Source organism: Somniosus microcephalus, chromosome 8 (assembly GCF_052327205.1).
Source record: "Somniosus microcephalus isolate GS21.2 chromosome 8, FLI_Smic_1.0, whole genome shotgun sequence".
NCBI lineage: Eukaryota > Metazoa > Chordata > Chondrichthyes > Squaliformes > Somniosidae > Somniosus > Somniosus microcephalus.
The window spans coordinates 53299358-53319220 of NC_140994.1; the positions used below are offsets into that span (position 1 = coordinate 53299358).

At 46.7% G+C, this 19863-nt stretch overlaps 1 pseudogene; it reads right to left on the reverse strand.

Annotated features, from left to right (window-relative positions):
• Positions 1-4398: 4398 nt before the first annotated feature.
• Positions 4399-16566, reverse strand: LOC147113524 (uncharacterized; annotated as a pseudogene).
• Between the last annotated feature and the right edge of the window lie 3297 nt (positions 16567-19863).

The window sequence follows — 19863 nt, forward strand, 5'->3', positions numbered from 1 at the left end:
CCTTAAAAGTGTCACATTAGCATACGGTGGACCCCTCCCCCCTCTCACAGTCTGCAACCAACACCTTTTAAATCGCCCACCGCACACCACTTGCAGCCTTTCCACACTCAAAGTCCCCCCCCCCTTGTTCGCTAACCTCACCCGCGACTGTAAACCCATCGCTACCAAGAGCAGGCGGTACAGCGCCGGGGACAGAGCTTTTATTAGCTCTGAGGTGGAGCGGCTCCTGAAGGAGGGCATTATCGAAGGGAGCACCAGCCCCTGGCGAGCCCAGGTTGTAGTCGTTAAAACCACCGATAAACGCCGCCTGGTCATTGACTACAGCCAAACCATAAACCGGTACACTCAGCTGGACGCATACCCCCTTCCTCGCATATCTGATATGGTCAATCAGATTGTGCAATACAGAGTATTCTCCACCATTGACCTTAAGTCAGCATACCACCAACTCCCCATCCGCCATGAGGACCGCCAGTATACTGCCTTCGAGGCGAACGGCCGCCTCTACCACTTCCTTAGGGTTCCCTTCAGCGTCACCAACGGGGTTTCGGTCTTCCAAAGGGAGATGGACCGGATGGTTGACCAGAACGCGCTGCAGGCCACCTTTCCCTACCTGGATAACGTCACCATCTGCGGCCACGACCAGCAGGACCATGACGTTAATCTAGAAAAATTCCTCCGTACGGCCCAGCGGCTGAACCTAACGTACAATAAGGAGAAATGTATGTTTCGCACCAAACGCCTTGCCATTCTCGGCTGCGTAGTGGAGAACGGAGTCATCGGGCCCGACCCCGACAGAATGCGCCCCCTTATGGAGCTCCCCCTCCCCCACTGCCAAAAAGCACTGAAGAGCTGCCTGGGGTTTTTCTCTTACTATGCTCAGTGGGTGCCCCACTATGCGGACAAAGCCAGACCCCTCATCAAATCCACCTCCTTCCCCCTGACACCAGAAGCGTGTGCAGCCTTCACTCTTATCAAGAGCGATATTGCGAAGGCCACAATGCACGCAGTGGATGAGTCCATCCCCTTCCAAGTGGAGAGCGATGCATCCGACTTCGCCCTAGCTGCGACCCTTAACCAGGCGGAGAGACCCGTGGCCTTTTTCTCAAGGACCCTCCAGGGCCCCGAGATTCGACACTCCTCTGTCGAAAAGGAGGCCCAGGCTATTGTGGAAGCGGTGCGTCACTGGAGGCATTACCTGGCCGGAAAACGGTTTACCCTCCTCACTGACCAGCGTTCAGTTGCTTTTATGTTCAATAATAAGCAGAGGGGCAAAATCAAGAACGACAAGATCTTGAGGCGGAGAATTGAACTCTCCACCTACAATTATGATATCTTGTACCGGCCCGGGAAACTCAATGAGCCCCCAGATGCCCTATCACGTGGTACATGCGCCAACGCACAGGTTAATAGACTGTAGTCCCTCCACAATGACCTCTGCCACCCGGGGGTCACCAGGTTCTTCCATTTCATCAAATCCCGTAACCTGCCCTACTCCATCGAGGAGGTCAGGACCATGACCAGAAACTGCCAAATCTGTGCCGAGTGCAAACCGCATTTTTATAGGCCAGACAGAGCAAGCCTGATCAAGGCCACTTGCCCCTTCGAGCGCCTGAGCGTCGATTTTAAAGGGCCCCTCCCCTCCTCTGACCGCAACGTGTACTTCCTCAACATAATTGATGAGTACTCCCATTTCCCGTTCGCCATCCCTTGCCCAGATATGACCAGTACCATGGTCATCAAATGTCTGAATGACCTCTTCGCCCTGTTCGGGTTCCCTAGCTATATACATAGCGACAGGGGCTCATCTTTCATGAGCGACGAACTTCGTCAGTACCTGCTCGCGAGAGGTATTGCTACGAGCAGGACCACCAGCTACAACCCCCGGGGGAACGGCCAGGTGGAAAGAGAGAACGCGACGGTTTGGAAGGCCGTCCTCTTAGCCTTAAAATCTAAGGGCCTTCCGACCTCTCGCTGGCAGGAGGTCCTCCCTGCGGTGCTCCACTCCATCCGGTCACTGCTTTGTACTGCCACTAATGCCACCCCTCATGAGCGGATGTTCGTTTTCCCCAGGAAGTCCACATCGGGAACCTCGCTACCGACATGGCTGACTTCTCCTGGGCCTGTCCTACTGCGGAGGCACGTGAGGACCCATAAAATGGACCCCCTGGTCGAGAGGGTGAACCTCCTACACGCCAACCCCCAGTATGCCTACGTGGCGTACCCAGACGGGCGGGAGGACACGGTCTCCATACGGGACCTCGCACCCTCGGGTGCCCCTGAATTACCACCGTTATCCCCCACCACTTCTCCCAACCCAACCCCTGTAGACGGCATGCCGGAGCCCCAGGACCCTTCGTTGACCACCCAGACACCAGATTCGTCGTTGGATACTGCACCACCGCCGCCGCCACCACGACGATCAGGACGTCATACAAGGCCTCCTGATAGAATTACCTACACAAACTTGTAGTACACTTCACCCCGCCGGACTAAATTTTAAACAAGGGGTGAATGTGGTAAACCACTGTTATTGTATCCTACTGTTATCGTTATTGCATATTGTTACCTCTGGTTGGCGCTGTGTACCAATGCATGCCTCAGCTGGCTCCGCCCATATGACCAGGTATAAAGGTGGGTGTTTCGGCAACCCACTTCCTTCTTGGAACCAGTTGGCCACGAGAGGCATGCTCTGTTCTTTAGTTAATAAAAACCTCTTCATTACTTTCCTAATTCATCGCCTTTTATGGAGTAATTGATAAGCGTATCAGTCTGCCAACCAGTTCTCTATCCAAGTCAATACCTTGCCCCCAATCCCATGTGCCTTAACTTTGCATGCTAATCTCTTATGCGGGACCTTATCGAAAGCCTTCTGAAAGTCCAAATACACCACATCCACTGGTTCTCCCTTATCTATTTTACCAGTTACATCCTCAAAAAATTCCAGTAGATTAGTCAAGCACGATTTACCTTTTGTAAATCCATGTTGACTTTGTCCGATCCAGTCACTGTTTTCCAAGTGCTCTGCTATTACATCTTTTATAATGGACTGTAGCATTTTTCCCACTACCGATGTCAGGCTTACCGGTCTGTAATTCCCCGTTTTCTCTCTACCACCTTTTTTGAACAGTGGGGTAACATTAGCTACCCACCAATCCATGGGTACTGTTCCAGAGTCTATCGAATTTTGGAGGATGACCAGCAATGCATCTACTATTTCTAGGGCCACTTCCTTAAGTACCCTAGGATGTAGATTATCAGGCCCTGGGGATTTATCGGCCTTCAATCCCGTCAATTTCTCTAACACCATTTCCCTACAAATACTGATTTCTATCAGTTCCTCCCTTTCATTAGACCCTGTGTTCCCTGACATCTCTGGGAGGTTATTTGTGTCCTCCTTTGTGAAGACAGAACCAAAGTATGTATTTAATTGGTCTGCCAGTTCTTTGTTCCCCATTATAAATTCCCCTGATTCTGACTGCAAGGGACCTACGCTTGACTTCACCAATCTTTTTCTCTTCACATATGTATAAATTTTCCCCCAGGTTGGCATTATTTACATTTGGAACTGGTCTGTTGTGGGAGAAATCTCTCTTTAATATTCACACCCTAATTGTATGCCTTCAATACGCAGCTAGAATCACTATCTATCATAAACATATCCAAATCCCAGACATAGGGGCCCCGATATTTACTTGGGGCCTTGGAGAGAGCCGGGTGGGGAAGGATTTCTGGACGGGAAACCCGGAGGTAAAAGTTTCCCGGACGCCCTGCTGAAATTAACAGCAGGATGTCTTTAAAAATTTTTCTACATGTTTCTTGCCCAACAATCCAAGCCCCGGGAAACCCAGCCAACATGAGATAAAAATAAAAATCACGTAAAAATGGAGGCACTCAGCCTTCTTAAAAGATCTTAATGACCCGTCTCCTGAGAGCGTATTGGTCGGCTGCCCCCCGATTAATGTTCACTCTAATTTTTTTGTGTGTACGGTATCTCTTCCAGCTGCAACAGCTTGTGAACGGTCTGCGTGGGACCTCCGGATTGATGCACGTCTGCGCACCCGCGCACCTTAGGGGAAACTTTGCCCCCAATCTGCCTCCATTAAAACCGGAAGTGGGCAGGTTGGGGCGGGTTTGAAATATTTGCAATGTTTACTTCCCATCTACCCTAAATCCACACGTTCTTTTGGGATAAAATTAGCTCAAGGAGTCTGTTGAATGCCATGCCTTGACGGAATTTCTCTGTCCCTTGAGGGGGGAAAAAAATTACCAAATATGCAGCTCGATTATGCCTGCAAGCACTTGGTATCTTGATAGAACATCATGAATAGTTTATCAGGTTCAGTCTCACTTTATAAAATCACCATTGGAGGACTTTTCTGCTTTACGGCCTGTAGCCTAAGAATCCATTAAATAATAGCCTAGACTTTCCTCCATGGGTGCAACCCGGAATGACAATTCTGTTGATGTCAAGTTATGCTCAAATTTCCTGCGAATCTCAAAAAGGAAATGCCTGAACGCAAAATGTGCATAAATCAGTGTAAGCAATCAGGGCCCAAGAAAAATGTCAAACTTATGTATTTCCTCTTTAAGTAAGAAAATTAAAGTTTCAACTCATTCAACCATCATTCATGCATATTAGGCACAGCATGTTTAAGAACCTCCAAATGGGGAACCTTTTCAATTTTTAATGTGACTCTCATACTTATGCCATAAAAATCTATTCAAAGAAACGGAAAATACTGTGCAGGTCTCAGTGAGGATAAAAGTTTAAATGCTCAAAGTTTTTTTTTAAAAACGCCAGAAGAATGACTTTGTTTCCTGCTGCACCTGAAAATGTGGTCATAATCTGAAGAGAGCCTCTGAACAAACGCAATTGCAAGAAACTTGTGTATAAAATTCTGTAACCTGGGAACAGGACCAGTATTATCAGCGGAGATGTGTTTGGGCGACGAGATCAACAGACTATCGTAAATGATCGAGGAGATTTGGGCGTATTGCACTCATACACGTAACTCACGTTCAAAATTCCGTCATCTTTTAGGCCGCGTATTTGATTTACGCCCAGATTTCGTAAATGCGCAGGGAATTCCATGTGTTGTAGAGGTTATGCTGATGGCACATTGCAGGCAAGAATTAACATGAATTAAATGTACTGCATGTATTTTCCATATCACCAGATAGGACATCTCCACAAAAAGGCTAAAAAAGAATTGATACTGATGATTGTGAAACTAGTACAAACAGCAGTCTGTGATACAGTGGCACAGCTAGACAGTAATGGTCACCTTCAGCTTTATGTACTGCATATAATGCTTATAATGTAACCATGCAGAACTTATTCAAGCCAATTAATTTGTTACTTTTCTGGTAATGAGGATGACTTCAGACATTCAAAGCTGGATCAAGATCTGTGCTTTAACAGTAACGCTCAGGAGGTTATCATTAAAGGCACTTTCACACTGCAGGAGTGCTTTTCTCCCTGTTGGAGCCAGCTCAGCACGTTTGTGCTCTACATTTCTCCATTATACAGCAGACTTCAGTCTGCCTAAAAAGACTATCTTCTTATGCCAAGTGTAAAAAGCCGAGAGAGGTGCATAAGGATATCTTGTGTACTTTAAATTTATATTGACCTTCTGTATAATGGGCTGAAAATAGCGATTCGGTGTTAAAACTTCTTCACAAACCCAAAGTGTTGCACAGGTATACCCATTTTTAGTTCGTTAAAAGCCTTCACTGCATCTCGTGAGATTGCCAAGGCTGGTGCTGCACCATCATTGCAAAGCATTCACCCCAAATCTCTGGCTGTTATCTGAAAGATTTGCCTCGTGAACGAACCTGGATGGATGGGGTGGGGAGATAAAAGTTTTTTCCAGTCAAGTCACCCAAATCATGGATAGTAAGTATCTTGCAGTCTGTGTTTATCAAACTGATGGGTGCATACCTTCCACACAGTAAGGAGACCTTTCCTCCCCTAGGAACTGCATAATTAGGGAAGGCATGTGAACTGGGAGTCTTCTGTAGAATAAGTCACTCCCGCCCCTACATTAGCCAAATGTAAGAGTCAAATCCAGTTTCCTTTTAATCCAAAACAGAAATATCTGGCATAAAAGAAATCTAGTGTTGTTTCAAATATATTGTTATCTGAGATGTAACATTTCTCATCCAGCTCTCCGAATACTGTATATCATATTAATTTGTTTTGTATCCAAAGTAGAGATTTAAGGGCCTATTTTATGAATGCGCACTCCTGGTTGGGAATTTTTGCCTAGTGGGAGTATGTATCAGGAACTCATGGGTTACACTCCCCACAATTTTCTGTCATGTGGAGCAAGCCTACAACTTCCCAATGTGCGCTCATGGCAGGCAAGGCTATTCGTCAGGAGAGCACAAATGTAAATTTGTCTTGTTATGCTGCAGTTGTATTGCAAACACCATTAGAGAGCAAAACCCGCTTTGAAAGTCATGCAGAGCAGCAACACAGCTGTAGAGCTCTGCGTGCACCACGGCTGAAATCTTGGAAAAGTAGAGTATGCACTGGGCTCTATTCATGGCACCCAAAATGCCAGTGACATATTATTAAAGAGTGTCTAATATAGTCAGCTGTTTATCAACATTAAGAACATAAAAGGGCAGCCCAATGAACTCCCTGGGAGCTTTGGAAGTTTATAATTGTCAAGTTTCAAGAGTTTGCTTCTCACCAGTTGTAGGTACTCTGCAACCAGTTTGAAAGCAAAACTGTGAGAATATCTCCTGGAGGTTGTTTCAGACCTGGAGCTGAAATCCAAACTCCTGTTAGTTTGGCTGAGATTATACTGCACAATGAGTGTTGCTGCAAAGCCAAAATCACTTAGTAGTGATGTAAAATATACAGATTTGCTAAAAAAAAATGCTTCAGTAAGATAAAGAGATTATGATCTGTTAATTTTACATATTTGTTGCACCAGGAATCTGTTCTTTACTCGTGTTCAAAGAATCTAATTGCTGATTGATAATGAGAACAAATTGTTCATTGTTATCCACCGACTAAAATATTTAAAAGCTAACACCTGCATGCACTTTGTGTAAATTTTGTTCCATTATACATTTCACTGGCCCTATTTATAATGTAATTGGCTTGTGCAATTTTGTCATTCTGTAACTACAGCCTCCCACTCTGTGTAGGTGTTGCAGCGCCACCAATGGGAGAATGGTGTAATTGTAACATGACAAATTTGCATAGGTACTTTCCATCATATATGTGCATATCTGAATTTACAATAGAAATAGAAATATATGTGCAGAATGTAGATTTTAAAATGGAGGCTGAATTATGCTGTGTGCCCTAGTCCAGTTATCCCCTGCTCACTAACCCTCTTCACCTGAAAATTACACTCAGCCTTCAGTCCCTGTGTTCAACACCAAAGGAGACTGATGGAAATCATAGAATGATACAGCACAGAAGGAGGCCATTCAGCCCATCGTGCCTGTGCCGGTTCTTTGGTGGAGCTATCCAATTTATCCCACTTCCCTGCTCTTCCCCCATAGTCCTGTATTTTTTTCCCTTCAAGTATTTATCCAATTCTATTTTAAAGGTTACTATTGAATCTGCCTCCACCACCCTTTCAGGCAGTGCATTCCAGATCACAACAACTCGCTGCGTAAAAGACAATGGCCTAGAAATTCACTATAGCCCCGTTTGGGGCGCCAGCCTCGCCAAGGCGCTAAAAGTAGTGCCCCGGAAGCAGTCGCGGCCGCCCGCTGGAAATTCAGTTGGAACGCCCCAGAGGGAAGCGTGGCGCTACTGGAGGCGCCCCGCATCCCTCTTGGGGCGCTGCAACTGAATATTGCTGCACAACGTGCCGCAGCGCCACACGCTGCGGCATGTCGCGCTGCGGTACTGCAGGCCTTCCTCCCCTTCTTAAAGGGGAGGGGCCTTGTGCAGCGTGATCTTGGGCCCCCGAGGATCGCGAGTGCCGGCAAAAGAGCCCAGCACCGAGGAGAAGTGCCAGGCTCTTGGAACGCAGTTGGCACTCCGTGGGGGGGGGGGGTGCTCAGGAGGTCGGGGACGGCAGCGCGGAGAGGTGCTGGCAGGCGGCCAGCAACAAAAATGGCCGCCCCGCACCTCCTTTAATTAGCGCCTCTACCGCCGCAGGTAGGCCCCCCTGAACCGGTCGCACATAGCGTCTGGCGTTAAATCAGGGGGCGCATCTAAATATCATGATCGGGGCATCAGCGAGGCGCTGCGCACACCGATGACGTCATTGGTAGCGGTGCAGCGCTAATGGCTAGCGCCACCATTAGCGTCCCGCTAAATTTAGCGGGAGGTGCGGCCAGTGGCTTCCGACCCACTTAGCGCCCTCTTAAGGCGCTAACGGGTGGCGCAGCCCACTGAATTTCTAGGCCAATGTTTCCCTCCTGTCGCCTCTGGTTCTTTTGCCAATCACCTTAAATCTGTGTCCTCTGGTTACTGACCCTTCAGCCAATGGAAACAGTTTCTTCTTATTTACTCTGTCGAAACCCTTCATGACTTTTTACACCTCTATCAAATCTCCTCTTAGCCTTCTCTGCTCTAAGGAGAACAACCCCAGTTTCTCCAGTCTCTCCTCATAACTGAAGTCCCACATCCCTGGTACCATTCCAGTAAATCTTTTCTGCACCCTCTCTAAGGTCTTAACATCCTTCCTAAAGTGTGGTGTCTAGAATTGAACACAATACTCCAGCTGAGGCCTAACCAGTGCTTTATAAAGGTTTAGTGTAACTTCCTTGCTTTTGTATTCTATGCCTCTATTAATAAAGCCAAGGATCACATATGCTTTTTTAACAGCCTTCTCAACTTGCCCTGCCACCTTCAAAGATGTGTATATGTACACCCCAGGTCTCTCTGTTCCTGCAACTCCTTTAAAATTGTACAACTTAGTTTATATTGTCTCTCCCCATTCTTCCTACCAAAATGTATCCCTTCATGATTCTCTGCATTAAATTTCATCAGCCATATGTCTGCCCATTTCGCCAGTTTGTCTATGTCATCCTGAAATATGTTACTATTCTCCTCATTGTTTACTACATTTCCGAGTTTCATGTCATCTGGAAAACTTTGCAATTATGTCTTGTATACCCAAATCCAGGTCATTAACATAGATCAAAAAGAGAAGTGGTCCAATAGCGACCCCTGGGGAACACCACTCTATACTTCCCTCCAGTCTGAAAAACAATGGTTCACCACTACTCTTGGTTTTGTGTCCCTTAGCCATATTTGTATCCACGCAGCCACTGCCACTTTAGTACCATGGGCTTTTAAGTTTGCTAACAAGTCTATTATGTGGTACTTTATCAAAGTCCATATACACAACATCAACCATACTACCCTCATGAATGCTCTCCGTTACTTCATATATTAGGAAATTTAAAATCTTATGTCTTGCATATACTTTCTGTTAACGTTTCCGTTATAAATTCTGATGTCCACATTTATAATGGAAACTGCCCACTTAATCTTGCCACACTGTAATTAAAACCTCCTGCCAGTGGTGGTGCTGAAGCACCCTAGTTTGTGTCTCTTGGCTCCTCAGCCTATGCTGCAGAGAAGTTCCCATGTTCCAACCACCTCTACTGCTCTGCTTCCTAAATTGCCATACAGTTGTCCATTTAATAATAAATAACAATATCAAATCAGATTATTATTGTATAAAAATAATGTGTGACTTTAACATGGGGACTAAATTACGTCAGTGCACCCCAGTAAAATTATGTCCAGCCCTCTAGCCTAGCTTCATCTGACACTTGCCCTTAACACCACATGTACAATGACACAGGAGATTAACTAGTAGTTCATATTTCTTTTGTCTGAAGTTTTTCAGTAATCTGAAGGGTTTTGGTGAATCATTCTAATCTCTGATGAAGAAAGAGCTTTCCCTCGCAGAAAGACGTTTGAGCTTTCCTGTGCTTTAGCTCCTCATATCATTACCATCAGTAAGTTTTACAAACTCCTCAGTCTCTTAAAATAAAAAATATGTAGAACAGTATCTATGAAAATTAATTACTCCTCATTGTAAAGAGTGATGAACTGTTGAAATGATTGTCATCGTTAATACCACTCGGGTATGGGCTGAGACAAGCTATTGCATCAAATTTGAAGTCTAGGATCCAGGGAGCATGGAGAAAGTGCAAAATAAGAAAATATCTAACCTGGTGTAAACATGTACAGTGATGGAAATGTAAGTCCATTAACATTTGGATAACTGTGCCTATATGTGTTTCAGATCCATCTCCCTTGCAGTTTTATTTAAACATGTAGGAGCTGTCAGGAGGAGTGTGAAGAAACGGTAAAGTGCTTCTCCATAGGGGGTGAAGATAAGTCAGCAGGGCTCATAACACATTTTGAACATACAATAATGCTAGTCCCTGGAGGAAATAACACAGTGCCACCTTCATATGTCTTATAGAAGAAACAAAAAGAAAAAGCTGTTGCTGATTTTTTCTCGCTTGTGGCCTACAGTTGCAATTTTTTAATGCATTGCATTGCTGTAGTATGCTTTCTTGTATCACAAATCTTGCAGATGACACTACTCCTGCCTGTGCATTCTCTTTGTAAACTATAGTTGATATTACATTATATTTCCTCTGGAAATTGAAAAAAAAATTATTGTGCTTAAATATTGGCCCAGAAATTCGGGTCGGGGGCTTCCCGCGGGTGCAAGCCCCCGACCTACACTTACATATCGCGCTGACATTTGAAGACTGGGCCTGCGTGGATTTCTGGTCTGTGGCCCGGTTCAGCTCCCGGCGCGCTGTGCGTGCGTGATCCAGTGGCGTACTTAGTGTGATGAGCCGGCTGGGATCACGTGAGCACTGGGCAACCAATGGGAGTTTACAAAAGTCCATTCATGAGTTAGACATAAGACCTGTCAAACTCATGAAAAGTCCGGGCGCCCAAAACACTACTTAAACTTTAAATAAAAGTTTAAAAAACAAACCAATAATTAAATTAACTATTAATAACTTTAAAAAACTATTTTAAACAATTATTCAAATTTCTGCCAAAATTTTTTTTTCAAGAAATCGGGTCCAAAAATATACTTACCTTACTGTAAATTCTTTAAAAATAATAACCTGTGGAAAAAAATTTCTAACTTTAAATATTAGACCACTTACCTTTTAAAACTAAGTCCTTACGTCTGCTTTTTACATTCGTAAAAAGTGGAGGCCTTCACGCACGAACAAACCTGTCAAAAAAAACGAAGTTCAACGCATACGCGCTGCCTCAAACGTCGCTAGGGAACCGCCTCTTAACCCCTTGGTTCAGAGGAGAGGAAATGCCGGTTTTCCGCGCATGCGCTGTGCATGCTGAAATCCGGTACTTCCAACGGGCCCACGCGTGAGTACCCCGCCCGTACTCACGCGTTGGGACCGGAATTACTGGGCCATTATCTTCCAATGCCTCATGCCTGGGGTGCCTCAAGGCCTATGATGATGACCTAAATTTGGACATACACTCTTCCTGATTTACACCCAGGTGAGGAGGGGAGGAAGATCAGCCCTGGTAAATTCAGCACACTACTTAAAAATAAGCAGACCTTTGTTTCAACCCAGTGGTCCCTCTATAAATCCCACAGAAGAAGACTTTCAAAAATTTCCAAATGAACAAAGATAAATTGAAAACACTCCTTAAACTTAGTAGGACAAGGGGATTCAGATTCATACTAGTCATCTTCTTCTTTTGTATGGTAGTAGCAAAGCAAATCAAATGTCAATATATAAGTCAGATATCCAGGCCAAAGCTTCCAGTGTAACAGTGTGGATATCTTGTAGGCTGCCTGCGAATTTCCTCTGAGGGCATTGCTCAATGATGTGCTCCAGGGTCTGATTAGGAGCTCCACAGTCGCATGATGGGGATGCTTTAATCTTCCATCTATGGAGAATGTGGCAGCATCTACTATGGTCGGTTCTGATGCGGTTGATGGTTGTCCACTATTTGCGAGGAAGGTTTGATCCTTCAGGTTGTACTGTAGGGTCCTCTATAAGGAATCCATTCCATACGTTGCAGTTCTTCCAAGCATTTCGCCGTCGGTCATCAAGGCTGAGGGGAGATCGCTGAAGGGCTTCGGCAACGGTCCAAATGGCCTTCTAGATTTGAGACGGGTTGGTGGTAGGTTGTTCAAGTTGGCCTGGATTGGCGTGTGCTGGTGTAGCGGTTGTATTCTCTGGAGACTGCATATTCACAATGTAGGTGTGGTGACACGATGTTTGCAAGCACGGGCAGCCAAGGTGTTGGTGTCGATAAAAGCGTACCGGTGATAATTCTCATAGTAGAGTTCAGCTGGACAGCAACAGATTTAACATGAGGACTGGGGTGGATGATGACAACCTTCTCGCGGCCCACCCTGTTACGTGATCTTAGATCACAACTAATGTCATCTCAAAGGACACCAAACTTGTCGTTAAATCAACCTCCCGGTAACAGTAGCAACCCAAGCAAATTCATACTAGTGAAAGGCAAACTTAGGACTGATGTGAGCAAGTTCAACACATGGAATAAACTTCCATGTAGGATAGTAAAGACAATCATTAAGAAAAGTGATGGGCAACTGTAGAGTCTTGGATGAATGCGCTGAGATGTCCTATATATTTTGTGATCTTATAAAGGCAATTGCAATTAGATAGGTTCCCTCAGGTTCCATTTTTCATAAGCGCATCTACCCTTCCCCAAGATCCCTGTACCTCTCCTCTCTGAATCCCCCACCACTTGATGACTTAGTGTAGCTGCTGCTAGCCAGCACATGCCTTTGAGTTTGCTTTAAATTTCTGCTGGAAAAAAGAGCTATTTTGAAGTGTCTGCAACATGGTTCCCATTTGCAACATTTCAAGGTTGAGTGCCAAGTTGATAAATCATGTTTGTTATCTGAAGCAACAGAACAACAGTTTCAATTATAATTGTGTTTATAGGAGTTGTATCAGCATATGTGTTTGGCGCTGGCCTCAATTTTTGACTCCTGTTATTTATTACCTGATGAGACTTGTGGTATTATATTAAAATTACAATGATAAGCTGTATTAAAAGATACTCTCCTGATTGATTCTCATCATCTGCATTCTAGAGTTACACGGCCTTATAAATTGCTGTACAACATTTTTAGGTTGTCAATACTGGAAAACAACAAAAAATCAAACCATCATGTGAAACTATTTCTGCTTCTGACTTCTATTCACACTATATTTAGTAACCTCTCCTCCCAGAATTACAATAATATCTTATTTCAGGATCTGTAGACAGCCCATGGCATGGACACAGATTCAGTCCATAAATACTGTACTGTGGGCATATACTGTGCTACAATGCACCTTCACTACCAAACAACTGCAACAAAATAAATGACTGTTGCAAGTATATCTGGTGTAGCAGGACAGACTAGACTGTCAGCATTATTTGTACGTGCTTGATGCTTTTCTTATATTGTTTATACATGAAGATATACAAAATAGAGTGAGAAAAGGCCATTCAGTCCATAATGGAGGGGAAGGAACATGTAGTTTACTATAGCTGTTGTATTGTGTATGCAGCTGTAATAAAGTCCTTTGCTACCAATAATTTGGGTGATTTTAAGAACTCTTCTTGCAAATTTCAAGTGCTTCTTTGGAGTGGCAAGATTCATGGAGGGACTGCCAGCTTGAAGTTAAGCTATACCTAGCTGAGATTGCCCTGAGCAGACTGGGGTCTGAGGATGTGATTAAATAGCTATGGGTAGTATCCACCTTTAAGCCTGAAAGGCTGCGCTGCCAAATTAAATACTTTCCTCTCCATGGGGCTAACGCCCAAGAAGCACAAACGACCTGGGGGTAGAGTTTCCGTCTTGGACGCAATCGGCAAATCGGGTGCAAATTGCGCTCAAAATTGCGCTAGTTTTCAGAAGTGATTTTTTTTTGCTCAATTTTCCACTTAATCTCATTAGCATATCACCGAACGTAAAATCCGCCATGAACTGGCACAATCAGGCATTGTTTTAGAATGTAATTTTTTTTTTAAATTGCATTAAAATATATTCATTGATATATTTAAGAGTGGTAACCTGTTGCAGTTTTATTAATACAGCTGAAAATGGGATTATCACATGATAAGTTCAAAGTATGGGTTTGTTGGTGTAAAAGAGAAGTCTTCCCTCCTCTCAAGCGGACCCCCTGAGATAAGGGGTCGACACTTGCCCTATAGCAACCACGAATTCACCAGACGGACACCTTGGATAAGTTTCACGATCTTTATTCATGCATATGCAAGGGGAAAATCTCAGTCTCATCCCAGAGAAAGGATTCTTCCACCGAGTATCAAATAAGTACAGCAATTATACCCTAACTTGAGGCGTGCACCCCTCGTGCACCCTCCTTCTACAATCATTGATTGGTCTACAGAATAGGCGAAGGGCTGTGTCCATTCGATGCCCCTTATCAGGGAGGTTGCTGAATAGTTCACAGAAACCCATCTTTACAGCATTTGCGAGCTAATTTATCTGTTCCTGCTCTGGACAGGAGTGCTTACCTCATCCCATCCGTATGTCCTGCCTTATCTTAAGCAAGGACAAAAGACCAGCTTATTAGTTTTACAGTTCCTGTCTTATCAGGGTTCTGCATTCCTAAATAAGGATAGGAGACAAACTTATTTTCCACTAATTTCAATTCTAAGAAGTTATAGTTACTTCTAACTTTTAATTCTAAGAAGTCATTTTTGTCCCCTTGCAATCCCCCCTTATGGCCCTTGGCTATATGCCCAAGCCAGGCCATTTCCCTATTACTTTCTTGTGGGTAAGCCCCAGGTTTGTCCCTCCGTTTGGGTAGCTACTTCCCAAACTGCAGGATCCACCTGTTGACTTTCCAATCGAGGTTACATAAGATACGTCCTTTCTGCTGGACTTTTTAAATTTGCCTTATCCAGTTTTTTACTTATTGCTCTTGCTGTGGCTTGTCTCTTAATCCTGCTGCATTTTTGACAGGATAACAACAACAAGATCGCCAATACAACACCTTGTACAACAACCAATACATGTGATATTATCCTTATCCAGGGGTGTATTTGCACGTTGATCCAGCATTCCAAAACTTAGTATACCAAGGCCGACTAGCCAACATTTCTTCAGTGTCCTTTTGTAGCTTATCTATTTCTTCCATCAAAATCACATACTTTTGTCTCTGCTTCTGAATGTCATGCTCCAGTTGGGTCTGTTCTTCGTTCAGTTCAGGTACCGGTTTTCCTTGTGGCCTTATTGCCTTTGTATACCTTTCTCGGATAGTGTCCGTCACTGCCCCATTAATAGTTTCCTCTTTTAGTTCAGGATATATGATATACCCGTTTATGTGTGTCTCTTCTTGTGGGGTAAAGCAGAAGTCAGTATTCATAATGGCACAGGAGGTGGTCCCTCCCTTATTCGTAACTGTCATATTAGGTGCCTTGGTGCTTACACACCATTCTCCATTCCCCCGCGGGGCGGCGGTGCTTACACACCATTCTCCATTCCCCCGCGGGGCGGCGGTGCTTACACACCATTCTCCATTCCCCCGCGGGGCGGCGGTGCTTACACACCATTCTCCATTCCCCTGTGGGGCGGCGGTGCTTACACACCATTCTCCATTCCCCCGCGGGGCGGCGGTGCTTACACACCATTCTCCATTCCCCCACGGGGCGGCGGTGCTTACACACCATTCTCCATTCCCCCGCGGGGCGGCAGTGCTTACACACCATTCTCCATTCCCCCGCGGGGCGGCGGTTGTTTCGGAATCCCGTGACATTGGCGTGATACTCAATGTGCACCCTTCCGTTCGGCCATAACCACAGTCATCCTTGGTCATTCTTGGTGGATCTCGGCATAAAACAACTTGGTTATTTCTATGACAATCATCTATGTTAATACCCCTCGTACTGTTGTTTTCTTTAATCACATGTCTGGACAAGTCATGGTAGCGCAAGTGAGTTTGCTTCCTTATCTCCCCTGTATTGTTTGTTTGATATAAGGGATCTCCTTTTGTTACATCAGACTGCGGTATTGATAGTACAAATCCTATTATATTTAAATGTCTGGTTATGCACCTAGCTTTTGGTATCCACGCATGACTATTCCTCCGTACCTCACACGTATGAGTCATGTTTTTATCTAAGGTCCAATTGTTAAATACATCATTCGGTATCCAATCCGGCACTTCTCCATTTTGGAGTTGCTCTAGGTTATGTTGTACTTCACTAAGTATCCATGCTCCGTACCCTGCGCAAACTATTTCCGACTGTAGCTACCGGCTCATGTCTTCTCCTGCTTCGTTTATCAAATTTATAGTTCTGGTGTGGTCCCGCAACGTGTGGGTCACTTGTAGCAATTCTCCCTCCGTACCATCACCTAGCTGTGCCTGCAGTCTTTGGTTATCCCCTTCCCTACCCAACAATTCTTGTAAGATTCGGATTAGGACATCAACCCGATCGTCTATGGTATGCAGGCCTATAGTGTTCACCGTCGCAACCCCTGCCGCTTATCCCACGCCTGCCGTTTCTAGTATCCCTCTTTTCTCCTGGTCCCCTTTTCTACCTGTCTTCCTTTTCACATTAAATGTCATTTGATTCAGGGCCATCAAGAGCTCGTAGGGTCAAGTTATTGTACAGGCTTACGGTTTCCTTTCCACAAAAGCTGGGGATGGTTATATCCGTTAGGTTTAGGAACACCGTCATTATTCATTGGCGTGCCCCAAAGTGTATTTTATCCTTGGTTTTCTTTATTACCAATCCCCCTTTTGCTCCTGATCACAGCTAACGTCGCTCGAGTTTCTGTAATACAGGCCTTGTTGGTTCCTTTGGCCGGCCTGCACAGCTTCTCCTGTGGCTCCTCCTATAAGGGATAAGATCCTGTAAAACATTATGGCCTAGAAATTGGGTATAGCCCCGCTTGAGGCGCTAGAACTGGCGGTGCGCAAAGTTTATAGCTAGACGAAACTTATCGCTGCCTGGCGAGATATTGGGTTGCATCGCCCCCAAAGGGGATTGAGGCGCTAATTCAGCCGTTGCACAGTGCTCCTAAGGCGCAAAAGTTCAGGCGCTACTCAGTATCGACGCGGACGGGCGCAGCGCAGGTGATCTCAATTACGGGAAACCACGAGACTTCCAGGCGCCTGCCGGCTCTTAAAGGGGTGGGTCGGTCAGCCTGAGCTGCCACACCCAACGCCCTGTAGGCCTCAGAATCGGCGCTCGCCCTTCTCTGGCGTTAGAAACTTGTTGAGCATGGAGAAGGTTAGACAGAGAGCAGAGCGCTTCAGCACTGAGGCTTTGGACCAGTTGGTGGCTGCAGTTGAGCACCGTCGAGATGTCCTGTATCCGGACAATGGCAAGAGGCCGAATCAGAAGGCTTACCGACAATCTTGGAGGGAGGTTGCTGTGAGGGTCAACTCCAGCAGCATGGCAACCAGGACCCCTGTTCAGTGCAGGAAGAAATTCAATGACCTCACACGGATCGTTAGGGTGAGTGATGGTTTAGCAAACTTCTGATTCCCTCCATCTGCAGCTGACTTCGGGCACCCTGTTGCCATGATGCCCCAATGGCCATCTGTCAGCAAGCACCCATGGCCCTTTCTGGGCACACACATGGACAGATGTCTCAAGGCCTCATGTAAGGGCTCTTTCACCATGGGGGGCATGCGATGATGTCTCAAGGCCTCATGTAAGGGCTCTTTCACCATGGGGGGCATGCGATGATGTCTCAAGGCCTCATGTAAGGGCTCTTTCACCATGGGGGGCATGCGATCATGTCTCAAGGCCTCATGTAACACAACTTCCCCTTCTTTCCTCTCCAGGCCAAGCTGGCGGCCAGGCGAAGGGACCACTTTCAAACCGGTGGTGGGCCTCCACAAGTGGTCCCTCTCATGGATCTGGAGGAGAGAGTGCACCAGATTCTTGGAGGACGTCTGTCTGGTCCTGTGACCACTGCATCTGCCGACCCCATTTCCGACAGCGAGGGTAAGACTCTCACCTTTTTCACCTGTTGCCTTCCACTTGGTCCCCCCGCCAGCATGCTTCCTCAGTGTGCAGCCATGTCAGAGCCTTGCCGCAATCTGGCATGCCTTTCCGCAAACCTGTCCTTTTGCTAAAGCCACTCTTCCACCTCCCTGCTTTCAGATGAATCAGCACCAACTCGGGCTCAACGCACTGAAGCTGCCAGTGCCAGTGCCACCGGAGGCGAGGAGCAGGAGGAATCCGGACCAGCCGTTGCAGAATCCAGGGAGCGGACACATCTACAGACTGGGGATAGTAGTCCCCTGGAGGGGAGCGGGGGGGGGGGGCGGCTCTGAGGATGAACCAGTTGCCGGAACAAGCGGCATGCAGCAACGCAAGAGGGATAGGCAAGTTCGGCCACCGTCTCCCCGGAGGGCAAGGCAGGTAGTTATGACTGCTGCTCAGAGTGCAGAGGAGGCGCGTCGCCTGGGTGAAATGAGCAAACAGGCCCGGCTCAGACACACGGAGCTGATGGCTGCAGTGGAGAAGATGCCTCAGTCAATAGATTCACTGGCTAAGAGTATGTTGGACTTCGGGGCAACAATGGAGAGGACTCTCCAGGGCTTTGGGGCAACAATGGACAGGACGCTCCAGGGCATTGGGGCAACAATGGACAGGTCTATCCAGGGCTTCGGGGCAACAATGGACAGGTCTATCCAGGGCTTCGGGCCAACAATGGAGAGGACTATCCAGGGCTTTGGCCCAACAATGGAGAGGACTGTCCAGGGCTTTGAGGCCGCTATGGAAAGGACTGTTCAGGGTTTTGGACAATCCCTGGAAAGGTCTGTCCAGGGCTTGTCCGAGGCAGTGGAGTGGTCGGCACCTGCCTTGTCCGAAGCAATGGAAAGAACTGTCCAGGGCTTCTCCGAAGTACTGGCACCTGGCACACAGGTCCTCACTGTTGCCACGCAGTCACTTGCCGGGCTCGTCCACACCCAGATTGAGGCAACGCGATCTCTCACTGCAGCCACCCTCTCTGCATCAGTTAGGATCACCCCGGGCCCTTCCAGTCCCATACAAGGCCAGGAATCAGTGGAGCATGCGATTGTGGCGGATGAGCCGAGCCGGTCCCCTCAGATAGCCAGTGTGTCGTCCGACCATGGTGCAGGTGTCCTCTCTCGGCAGGAGACCATTGCACAAGCCAGCGCTGGGACGTCTGCAATGCAACTGCCACCACCTGCAGGGCACACTGCTTCCAGCCATGGTCACATCAAGCATCCTGCGTCCGCACCCTCCAAGCCCAGAGGTCGGCCAGGCCGTCCCTCAGGGACTTCTGCGCTTCCACACAGTCAGCAGGCGTCCCCCAGCCTTGAGCCCGCCACTGGGGTCCAATTACGTAGGAGCAGCAGGGAGGGAAGGGGCCGGCCGCGAAAGAGAAGTCGTCCTCCCTCAAGGGGCCAGTTGTAGAGGGAGGTGCTGAGATGTTTCTTTGTCCAAATTCAAGGACACCCTCACCTGTTGTTATATTTGCAGAAGGTTTGTTGAGTTTTGCGGCTTTGCCGAAGAGTTCACAGTTATTTTGTTACTTATGGTTTCTGTTGACATGACGTTGTTTTGCTGTAATGAAAGACTTTTGTGACAATAAACAGAAGTTTCAATGTGGCATGGTGCACGTGACTACTTTCAGTGATGCTGGCATTCAAAGGCTGTCAAACATCCAAAGTGCGCAGGAGTTAAGACTCTCATCATTCCGCCAGAGGGGTCTCAAAACGAGTCCTGATGAGTCTCTGACGTATGGCCCTTCCACTTTCAGGAGCCCTTCCATCTTCCTCCTCCTCCTCCTCCTCCTCCTCTGCCTGCTCTTCCTCCTCCTCCTCCTCCTCCGCCTGCTCTTCCTCCTCCTCCTCCTCCTCCACCTGCTCTTCCTCCTC